General features: G+C 43.5%; 1 non-coding gene across 1 annotated transcript; it reads left to right on the top strand.

Annotated features, from left to right (window-relative positions):
• The first annotated feature begins 1705 nt into the window (after window positions 1-1705).
• LOC136396087 (small nucleolar RNA SNORA20) lies at window positions 1706-1842 on the top strand. Its single transcript, XR_010749510.1, has one exon. It is a non-coding gene; the product is annotated as a small nucleolar RNA SNORA20 (small nucleolar RNA).
• Window positions 1843-10368: the final 8526 nt, after the last annotated feature.

The following is a 10368-nucleotide window of genomic DNA, read 5'->3' as shown; positions in this document are numbered from 1 at the left end:
ATGTCTTTAAATTTTTTTCTTCATTGATTTGAGAGAAAGGGAGAGAGAAGAGAGAGAGAGAGAGAGAGAGAGAGAGAGAGACATTAACTCTTTACACTTAGTTGTGCACCCACTGATTACTCCTCACATGTGTCCTGAACTGAGGAACCTGTGACTTTGACCTTTATTTACATAACCACCTGACCAGGGCCAAGACAGTGGATGTCTTCACAGAAATTTAGTCTAGCTAATCATGAACATGGTAGGTCTGTCTTTTTCCATGAAGGTTTAGGAGAAAGGCATCTGCTGTATGTATTCAATGGGTTGAGAGCTGCTCATGGGGTGGGGTAAAGGTAGAATGAATTCCTGTTGTGAACTCTGAGAAGGAATTACCTATAAATGGACTCCCTGTGGTTAACTGGGCCTTCATTCCAAACTAGCATCTAGCAGCATTTGCTGACCGAAGACTCTCCCATTCTCTGTGCTCTGGGAAGACCCACTGCCTGAACTTAAGCCTCCTGCACTGTGCCCTGCCTCTTTGTATCCTCTGAGTCAACCATGCAGGGAAGTCCCATAATACCACATAACCAATAAACTGTCATCAGCCCTGACCAATCAGAACTGTACAAATTTCACCCTTCATTTGCTTCTATATCAACCAATCAGAACTGGTCAGACTTAAAGTCCACATTTGCATAAATGGACCTGAATGGGAACCTGGATGGAGACTTTCTCTATAAAAGATGATCTCTCCTTTCACTTCACTTCCCACTGGAGGCTGTGTCTCCCTGGTTTGCTCAAATAAACTGTCCTTTTATGTCTTTTGGGGAATTTTTTGCTGATGTTCTGTACTTCCAGCCTGGTTCAGTTAGAGAATGCCTCAGGCCAAGAAATGCAGATGCTGGCATTGAATTGAAGTGGTCTGTGCTGAATGTCTGGGGGTTGTGGAGGTGGTGGTGGGTACCACACTTCTGCCACCTGCAAGGGGCAAGATTTTAAAGAAGCCTTCTTGGAACTGCAAGAAAAATCCACTTGTTCAAGTCTACCATTTGCTGCAATGAGCGCTTACTTTTTTCACAGGCAGGTGCAAACCAAACACACTCATCTGTCACTCCTCAGAGTGGCCTTCTAGGAAACAATAGTAATTTTATGTGTCCCACTGTGACTGTGCCACTCCAGCACTTGCTGTACTGAGTTAGATAGTGTGCCCACAAAATCCATGCCTTTCCCAGCAGCTCAGAATGTGGCCTTATTTGGAAATAGGGTCACAGCAGATATAATTAGCTAAGTTACAATGAGGTCAGACGGGAATAGGGCGGGCCTCCAATCCAATATGACTAGTGTCCTTGTAAGAAAGGGGAGGAGACACAGGTGGAAGCCAACATTGGGGTAATGCCTGTACAAGCCAGTGAACACCAGGGATTGCCAGCAGACAGCAGAAGAGGGGAGAGGCCTGGAGTGGGTTCCCCTCACAGCTTCAGCAGGAACCAGCCCTGCCCACACCTTGATCTTGTACGTCCAGCCTACAGACTGTGAGACAATAGATTTTTGTTGGTTAAGCCACAGGACACTCACATACCTGGGGTGACTGTGTCTCAGCCAGACTGATTTGTCTTCATCACCATGTGGACCTTCTGTGGTCACACAACAGGATAGGCCACCAGCCTGTGTGTATTCTAGGGACACAAAAGGTGTATGTTTACCTTTTTAAAAAACTCTACACTGCCTTCTCATTTATTTGCTGCTATAGTCTTTTCAGTGATATAAGCAGTTATATGCATGGGATAAAATAACATTGGGCCATTGTAAATTGAGATGGAATAACCATTTCAAATCTCTTCTGCATACATGGCCTAGAAAAAACAAAAAAACAAAACAAAACAAAAAAACCCAACTCTACACTGTTTTCCAAAGTGGTTATCATTTATACATTTTTATATTTCTAAAGTGGTTCTTGTAATTTATATTGTATGGGTAGTGGTGAGAGTTCTGGTTCCTCTATAGTATACCCTCGCTACACTTGGCATAGTTGGTCTTTTAATTTCGGCCATTCAATAGGTACATCAGGTGTCTCACTGGGGTCTTAAGTGAGTTTCCTTAATGACTAGTGACATGGAGCATCTTTCCAGGCTCAGACAGCGCAGTCCTCATCTCAGTGTTGACACATGCCACCACTCACCCCGTGATGCCACTGGTCTTCTCCAGAGCCCTGGCACAGAGAAACTCAGGCACAGAGAGGTTAAGAAACTCTCCCTAGTCACAGACTCCCCTCCCAAGTCAGTGCTAGAGCCAGAGGTCCTCCAAGACAAAAGCAGAGTTGGTGAGCAACAGGCCCTTGTGTCAGCTGGGATGTGTTTGTACTTCAGTAGCAACTTCACAAGGACCTACAAGATTTTCCCAGAAGCTGTGGCCCACCCACCCTCACTGGACAGAGGAACTCACAGTGGTTGTGACATTTGAGCTGTCTCTGAGGGGCCAGTGCCCTTGCATCCAGGCAGAGATCTCGGCAACAGAGGGGGAGCCCAGGTGGATGGGGAAGAGTGGTGAGTTGCACAGAAAGAACATCCTGCTGCTCACCCTCATGTCAGGGCTTTGCTCAGTTCTGCCACAGGCAAGAGGAGTTGTGCTCATTTTTGGTTAAATTCTTGAGGAGAGAAGCCCATGGGGTCCAGTGCACATGGTGGTCAGACACAAGAGTAAGTTGGATGGTCGTGGGCTCCTCTTCCTTGGTAATGTCGACTCCTTTCGTGCACATGCTCCTCAGTTGTAACTTGTTGTACAAAGCTGTGAGCCAGACAGTCAGGCCCTCAGTCCAGGTGAGTTAGCACCCATTTCTCATTAACTCAAGTGGTGTCTTCCTCCCCACGCATGCTGCCCAGACTGTGATTTAGCATGCATGAGTGTGGACGCCTCTTGTAAAGCCAGCCGCCAGGGCCACCATCAAAGCAGCCTGGCCAGTGCAGGTTCGCATTGGATTCGGACAGTCGGTAAAGAAACAATGGAGCCAAAAACTGGTGGGCCATAGTCTTTAATCCTAGCTTGCACCCGGCAGGCAAGTAAAAACATACACTGGGCTCCAAAACCCACTCACATTCAGTGCTCACAAAGCCACTGACTTATCCGAGTTTCCTAGAATCAAAGGTTTCTAGCTCACCAGCCTTATTCTCCTCAGTTCCCCATCTCCTTCCTTATCCCAGATACAAACTCTGTACAAACTGGCTTCTCACTCAGCACTCCGCTATCTTGGCTGCTTCTCCTGGCCACTCGGCCTCTTTCTGCTCTCTGCTCTGCTCCCTCTGCTCTCTCATGCTAATCATCCCAGGAACCAAGAGAGCAAACTCTCGTTCTGCCCCCATTTTATACTGTAGCTTCACAACCTCTAATCCAATATACAAAATAGGGAAGTCTCTAATACAAAGTCACTTCTCTGAGGCATGATTGGATTGTACCACCCCACATCAAAAAGGGTGGGAAAGGCTTAATCCCAAAACCAAGCCCCAGGCTACAAGGATTCTACCTGCCCACAGAGACACACATTAATATCACCTGGGCGACAGCCTCCTCGTGGGCAGTGCCGTCTTTAACGAAGTGAGCATAATATATTTTATCTGCCCAACACCTCTGAACCAGCATGCTGCCAAGCAGAGGATGCTCCTGGAAGAACATTTAGAACCCCAGTGAAAGTGTCAAGCTGTGAACCACTTGTCTGCACCATCTAAGAAGAAATAGGGGTCAGGTAGACATGCAGGAACATGGTGACATCCTTCTCAGCAATGAAACTCACCAGTAGGCCATGCCTCTAGAACTCTCCAAGAGCATCTGGACATGGGTACGCTGAAATACACTCACTAAATAGCAAACACACTAGCAAAGCAGATTGTAAACACACTGCACTCAACACACACCCAACACTAAGCCATGTTGAACCTCAGACATTAAGGCAACTAGTGTATGTTGTCAAACATGAAAGAACTTTGAGAAAAAAACCATCCATGAGGTTTTCTAGAATCTACGAATCAGGAATAAAATGCAGGCAATGAAAAGGTGTCTGAAGAAGCTGCAAAGAGAAGATAAGAATGACCCTTCCCCCCAGCCAGAGTGCAGCCGAAAAAGACTTGCCCACTCAGGTGCTGAGGATATGGAGGACCACATTCTAAGCAGCAGGGGAATATGGTGTCATGAAGGAGACAAAAGGGGCTCCTGGGATGAGACCTGAGGAGCCATTGTGGAAGCCTCATGAGGAGAGGTGATGGGTATCCAGGCATAGGGAATACCAAGAAAGAAGTCTCAGAGAAGGCGGGAACATGGCCAGAATGAAGGCTGGGAAGCACGTGGGAGATGGATAGAGAAGGTTCAAGATGAAGCTGAAGAGAAAGCAGGGCCAGCAGCATGATTTGTAGCCATGGCACCATGCTGTAAGAGTGACAGCCATCATCAGCCATTGAGCAGCATTGGAGTTGTCTTTCGCTCTGGGGCGGGGTGGAGGAAGGATATATTGGATTAGGGAAGAGAGCATGGAGTGGCTTTGTGAGTATTCTAGTTTAGACTAGATTGATAGTAGTAGTTGTGATGGTCTCAGAAGAAGCTCAGGAGACAAAATCAAAAGAGCTGGGAGGGACGCAGTGGATAGAGGAAGGTGACACAGACTCCTATCTTCTCTGAAACTTGCTATTGTCTGTTTAGTAAATTCTAAAGGATTAGCATAACTCTTTATCATCTCAAGGGGTGGGCTTGATATTGGTTTAATTTTCTAGTTCTAGTTTCCTGCAAATCTGATAAAAGTAAACATTAGCAGAACAATGTTGATGATAAAAATAGCCCCTTAGTGGTACAATTCACCTGAACTTGCAGGTCTCTGCATGTGCTAAGGATACCTGGTGGACTTGCCCTTGATTTGAAGTCCCCTCAGAGGGTGAACTGTTATGGGGCATATTTCTTGATGGAAATTGTGCCAGTCTTCCTGAACCATATTTGAGACATAAAGCTTTCAAGCCAATTTGCTTCATCCATTTACACAGGTCTTGCTCTGTCACATCTGAACTGTCATGTGTTGGGAGAGGGAGACTTAGAAGGAGGTTAGGCACTGTAAGGCCAGAGGCCAGGGCCAGAGCCACCATCAAAGCAGCCCAGCCCATGCCCATGCAGGTTCGCATTGGATTCGGACAGTCGGTAAGGAAACAATGGAGCCACAAACTGGTGGGCCATAGTCTTTAATTCTAGCTTGCACCCGGCGGGCAAGTAAAAATACACACTGGGCTCCAAAACCCAGTCACATTCAATGCTCACAAAGCTACTGACCCATCCGAGTTTCCTAGTGTTGGGCAGATAAAATGTATTATGCTCACTTTGTTAAAGATTATGCTGCCCACGTGAGGCGGTAGCCCAGGTGATATTAATGTGTGTTGAAAATCCTTGTAGCCTGGGGCTTGGTTTTGGGATTAAGCCTTTCCCACCCTTTTTGATGTAGGGCGGTACAATCCAATCATGCCTCAGAGAAGTGACTTTGTATTAGAGACTTCCCTGTTTTGTATATTGGATTAAGAGTTTGGATTGCTACACTATAAAATGGGGATGAAGTGGGAGCTTGGACGCTTGGTTCCTGGGATGATTAGAGGAGAGAGTAGAGCCAGCAGCAGAAGGAGGCCATGTGGAGTAGGCCAGGAGAAGCAACCAAGATGGCGGAGTGCTGCGTGAGATGCCAGTTTGTGTAGAGTTTGTATCTGGGATAAGGAAGGAGATGGGGAACTGAGGAGAATAAGGCTGGTGAGCTAGAAACCTTTGATTCTAGGAAACTCGGATAAGTCAGTGGCTTTGTGAGCACTGAGTGTGACTGGGTTTTGGAGCCCAGTGTGTATTTTTACTTGCCCGCCGGGTGCAAGCTAGGATTAAAGGCTATGGCCCACCAGTTTTTGGCTCCGTTGTTTCTTTGACTGTCCGAATCCAATGCGAACCTGCATGGGCCGGGCTGCTTTGATAGTGGCCGTGGCTTCTGGCTTTACACCTAGAATCAAAGGTTTCCAGCTCACCAGACCTATTCACCTCTGTTCCCCATCTCCTTCCTTATCCCAGATACAAACTCTACACAAACTGGCATCTCACTCAGCACTCCGCCATCTTGGCTGCTTCTCCTGGCCTCCTCCACTTGGCCTTTCTCTGCTCTCCTCTGCTCTCTCTTCTAATGATAATCTCAGGAACCAAGAGGGCAAACTCCCGTTTTGCCCCCACTTTATACTGTAGCTTCACAACCTCTAATCCAATATACAAAGTAGGGAAGTCTCTAAATACAAAGTCACTTCTCTGAGGCATGATTGGATTGTACCGCCCCACATCAAAAAGGGTGGGAAAGGCTTAATCCCAAAACCAAGCCTCAGGCTACAATGATCCTCAACACACATTAATATCACCTGGGCAATGGCCTCTTTAACAAAGTGAGCATAATACATTTTATCTGCCCAACAGGCACTTTTGCTGAAAATCAACTGATCATTTACACGTGGATATATCCTTGATTCTCTGTTCAGTTTCATTGATCCATAGATGTATCTTTCCTCTAAAATTGTACTGGTTTGATTACTGTAGCTTTACAATAAATTGTTGAAGTCAGTTACATTTTTCAATTTGTTTTCCTTTCTTTTTGTGTGTGTGTGACAGAGACAGAGACAGAGAGAGACAGAAAGAGGGACAGACAGGAACAGACAGATAGGAAGGGAGAAAGATGAGAAGCATTGTTGGGCAGATAAAATATATTATGCTCACTTTGCTAAAGATGGCACTGCCCACGTGGAGGCCCATCGCCCAGGTGATATTAATGTGTGTTGGGGGCGGGCTGTGGGCAAGCAGGATCCTGATAGCCTGGGGCTTGGTTTTAGGACTAAGCCTGAACCTGCATGTGAATGGCCACAATGGTGACTCCTGGCCTTACAAGCATCAACTCTTTGTTGTGGCACTGTAAAGCTAGTATCCATGGCCTCCATCAAAGCAACCTGGCCCATGCAGGTTCTCATTAGATTCAGACAAATGGTAATGAAACAACGGAGCCAAGAACTGGTGAGCCATTAGCTTTAATCCTAGCTTGCACCTGGCAGGCAAGTAAAAACACACACTGGACTCCAAAACCCACTCGTTCAGTGCTCAAAAAGTTACTGAATTATCCGAGTTTCCTAGAATCAAAAGTTTCTAGCTCACCAGACTTATTCACCTCTGTTCCCTATCTCCTTCTCCCTGCACAAACTCCGCACAAACTGGCTTCTCCCTCAACATTCCGCCATCTTGGCTGCTTCTCCTGGCATCCTCCACGTGGCCTTTCTCTGCTCTCCTCTCTAATACTAATTTCAGGAGCCGAGAGAGAGCAAGCTCCTGGTCTGCCTCACTTTATAGTGTAGATTCAAAACCTTTAATCCAATATACAAACAAGGAAGTCTCTGATACAAAGTCACTTATCTGAGGCATAATGGGATTCCCCATGAGAGTGCACCACCCCACATCAAAAAGGGTGGGAAAGGCTTAGTCCTAAAACCAAGCCCCAGGCTACAAGGATCCTGGCTGCTCATAGCCCGCCCCCAACACACATTAATATCATATAATCATGCACATCCCAAGCAAGAAGGGCAACCAATACCATCACCTGAGCGACGGGCTTCCACGTGAGCAGCACCATCCTTAACAAAGTGAGCATAATATATTTTAACTGCCCAACAGGCACCTTAATTGTTCATTGATTGCTTCCTCATACGTGCCTTGACCAGGCGGCTAGAGCAGACTGAGTGACCCCTTGCTCAAGCGACCTTGGGTCCAAGCTGGTGAGCTGTGCTCAAACCAGATGAGCCCATGTTCAAGCCAGCAACCTTGGGTTTTCGAACCTGAGTCCTCTGCGTCCCAGTCCAACTCTATCCACTGTGCCACCACCTGGTCAGGCTGTTTTTCTTTTTTAAAAACATTTTGACTGGCCTGACCTGGCGGTGGCACAGTGGATAGAGCGTTGGACTGGAACATGGAGGACTCAGGTTTGAGGCCCCAAGGTCGCCAGCTTGAGTGCAGGTTCATCTGGTTTGAGCAAGGCTCACCAGCTTGAACCCAAGGTCACTGGCTTGAGCAAGGGGTCATTCGGTCTGCTGTAGCGCCTTGGTCAAGGCACATATGAGAAAATAATCATTGAACAACTAAGGTGCCGCAACAAAGAGTTGATACTTCTCATCTCTCTCTCTTCCTGTCTGTCCCTATCTGTCCCTCTCTCTGTCTCTCTCTGTCTCTGTCACAAGAAAAACAAAAACAAAATATTTTGAATATTTTGACTGTTCTTGGTTGTTTGTACTTTTATATACATTTTATAATTAGATTACTTATATTACAAAAATAACTGTTAGATTTAGTTTGGTATTTTGTTATATCTACAGATCCATTTTGTGGGCATTGGCATCTTAATAGTATTGAGTCTTCTGATCCAAAGACATAGTGTAACTTGTTTTATCTAGAACTTCATTAATGTCTCTCAGTGATGTTTTATAGTTTTTAGCATACAAATTCTGCTCATATTTTTATTAAATTCATCCCTAGATAGTTCATTTTTTATGTTATTGTATATATATTGTTTTAAAGTTCAAATTCTAATTGTTCATTGCTGGCATATAGAAATACAATCAAATTTTTAATTGTTCTTATATATTGCAACCTTGCTAAACTCACTTATTAATTCTAATAGCTCATACAGAGATTCCATAGGATTTTGTACATATGATCCATCTCATGTGTGAATAGGCATTTTAATTTCTTTCCATTCAATTTGTATACCTTTTCTTTCTTTTTTCTTTTGACTAAAGACCATCTAGATGTCTAAGATCTCTGGAACAATATTGGGTGAAAATAATGACAGTAACATCTTTTGTTTTTTGTTTTAAGGGGAAAGCTTTAATTTTTTTCAACATGAATTATGTGATCTATAATAATAATTATTATTATATTCACTATGTAATATATAGTAGATAACATTGGCTTTTGAATATCAAGCCAACCTTGCATTCTTGGAATAAATTCTAGACAGTTGTGATGTACTTATCCTTTTTACATATAATTGGATTTTATTTGTTAACATTTTGTTAAGGATTTTTGCATAGATACTCATGAAAGATATTGGTTTATAGTTTTCTTATAGTGTCTTCGTCGGATACCAGGGTAATTCAGGCTTTATGAAGTGAATTGTGAAGTGTTCCCTCTTCTGTTTTCTGAAAGAGCTTGTACAGGTTTGCAATTATTTCTTCAATAAACATTTTTTAATACTTGGCATGAAGCTACATATTTGGACGGGGGTTTTCTTTCTAAGAAGAATTTCGGTTATGTCTTAATATCATCAACAGACACAGAGCTATTTGGATTTTTAAAATGTCTTTTTGTATCAGTATGAATAATCTGTGTCTCTCAAGAAATTTGTGTATTTCATCTAAGCTATAGAATATATTAGCATAGATTAAAATTGTTTATAATATTACTTCTGAAAAAGAATATTATATGTTTTCAAGAGGAACATTGTTGCCTGTCCAGGGAGTGGCACAGTAGATAGAGCGTCGGCCTGGGATGCGGAAGGACCCATGTTCGAGACCCCGAGGTTGCCAGTGCGGGCTCATCTGGCTTGAACAACAACAACAACAAAAAAAGCTCACCAGCTTGGACCCAAGGTCGCTGGCTTGAGCAAGGGGTTACTCAGTCTGTTGAAGGCCCGTAGTCAAGGCACATACGAGAAAGCAATCAATGAACAACTAAGGTGTTGCAATGAAAAACTGATGATTGATGCTTCTCATCTCTCTCTGTTCCTGTCTGTCCCTATCTATCCCTCTCTCTGACTCTCTCTGTCCCTGTAATAAATAAATAAATAAATAAATAAATAAATAAATGAAAATTATATATATATATAATTTTCTCTTTATATATATATAAAGAGAAACACTGTATATTATCTTTTGAAAAGCCGCAGAGTTTGTAGCAATGTATGCTCTTCTATTCTTGACATTGGGAATTTACACCAGAACTCTTTTTTTTTAGTGATTAGTATACCTCAAGTTTCTATAAAACAAAAGAAAGACAGCCAGATTTTGGTTTCAGTAATTTTCTCCATAGTTTGTTTGTTTTCTATTTCACCAGGTACTGTGCTGATACATTTTATTTCCTTTCTTCTACTTTCTTTGTGTGTGATCAGCTCTTTTTTCCTAGTTTTGTAGGGTAGAAGTGGAGGTCCTTTTGAGATCTCCTTTTTCATGAGTAGTCAGTGCTATAAATTTCCCAGTAAGCATTGTTTTAGCTTCTTCCCTCAAATTTTGACATTGCATTTTCATTTTCAATTAATTCAAAATATATATTTTAATTTCCCTTAGAGTCCATTCTGACTTATGGTTTATTTAT

Source organism: Saccopteryx leptura, chromosome 2, assembly GCF_036850995.1.
Source record: "Saccopteryx leptura isolate mSacLep1 chromosome 2, mSacLep1_pri_phased_curated, whole genome shotgun sequence".
Lineage (NCBI taxonomy): Eukaryota > Metazoa > Chordata > Mammalia > Chiroptera > Emballonuridae > Saccopteryx > Saccopteryx leptura.
This window is presented reverse-complemented; position numbering and strand designations above follow the sequence as displayed.